At 38.0% G+C, this 1,520-nt stretch overlaps 1 protein-coding gene across 1 annotated transcript in view; it reads left to right on the forward strand.

The window, feature by feature from the left end:
* The window catches only part of LOC118477278 (uncharacterized membrane protein DDB_G0293934-like), a gene marked incomplete in the record, with an annotated part of 20,283 nt that overhangs the window by 17,029 nt on the left and 1,734 nt on the right, over positions 1 to 1,520 (forward strand).

The following is a 1,520-nucleotide window of genomic DNA, read 5'->3' on the forward strand; positions in this document are numbered from 1 at the left end:
GGCGGGGAGAAGTGTGTTTTACATGTTTTTCCCTTTCTAGTACGTTGTTAGTAACCAATACCCACACTCTTCTTTATCTGTCATCTTTTATATTTATGTGTATGATTGTTTTGGGGCTGGGGTTTTTTTTAAGACATTGACTGTATTTGTTCACCATTAGCTCACATAGTATCACGCTGGACAATAGAACGGATAGCTTAGGTTCGAATCTTCAACTTACTGAACTTTCTGAACTTGGATCAGTCCTATCAGAGATTGTCATAAAATATGGAAGTCCCTCCTCTTTATGAAATAATCGTACACCGTTGAAAAGGAGTGTTTTTAACGTACACACACAAAATTGCATATTATACAGCTACAAAATAAGAAAAGCAGAAAGAAATGGTCGATTTCTCATACAATATTTTTTAAAATTATTGTTTCTCTTTTACGAAAGATAAAACAAGGTTTCAAAGAAGCAAGTTCTTTTTTTTTTTTTTTACACTTTGAGAGAACATTTTCTTCAGAATCAGACGATTCATGTCGAAAACAATTTGAACTGATGCCGTTTGACTGTCGTTTAATTTGTCTCGTTGTCCTATCAAATATCTATCGTCCTTATCTCTCCTTCTTCTTTTTTATGTTTGTTACTCTCTTGTAACACCTCTAATCTTCTAGCGCTCATATGACCTTATGCAGTTGCGAGCGCCGTAAAACCTCCACTAAAACTAACTAACTGTCTCGTTGTTCCCCCAGATACAAACAAAAAGAAACCCAAAACGACGTGAGGTGCTGAAGTTATTTCAGACTCACTTACGAAACATCCAACGACAAGACCAATAGACAGAGAGATGCCAAGGCAGAAGTTTCGAAAATAGAAAAAAAAAGTTCATCCAAACTGGCAATTACTGGGGTGACACGGGCGGAAAAATGGCTTCATGCATCCGTTTCCATTTCCCGCTCTGACCTGGGGGGATTTCCTAACCTCTCGCTAACAAGCAGACTTGAGTGTGCCGTAAGAACTCCGTCGAATAAATATCTAAAAAGAAGAATATAATTAAATATGGAAGGGATTTTTTTTTCGACGCAGTTGACGTTGAAGGTGAATTTGTGATGCTTTTGCGTGTTACTTTAGTGTCAAAACTACACAAACACTTACTGGGATGAAATTGTGCAATTATGATGGCGGGGATGACAGAAAATTAGCGCTATCTCGTCACATCAAAAGTGTGGAGAATAACAAGACTTGGGGACGGGGCTGAGGCGTCAAAGGTGTCGTTTAAAAAAAGCCATTAAAAAACTCTTGACAGAAAGGCAGTCTGGTAGTCCGTAGATCCTTTATTTTTAAGATCCCTCATTTTTAAAAGATATTCTTACAGGATTTTTTTCACTGGATGAAAATAAATTTGTTGAAAGTAAATTAATTTGCGATCTTGATTTCGGAAAATTCTACTGGAATAGAACAATGACGCTGGTGTGATTTATAGACGGGGGAGCCGGGGTAGAATGGGAGCGGGAAGGGGGCGAGTGATAATGGGGTG

Source organism: Aplysia californica, unplaced genomic scaffold, assembly GCF_000002075.1.
Source record: "Aplysia californica isolate F4 #8 unplaced genomic scaffold, AplCal3.0 scaffold00056, whole genome shotgun sequence".
Taxonomy (NCBI): Eukaryota; Metazoa; Mollusca; class Gastropoda; order Aplysiida; family Aplysiidae; genus Aplysia; species Aplysia californica.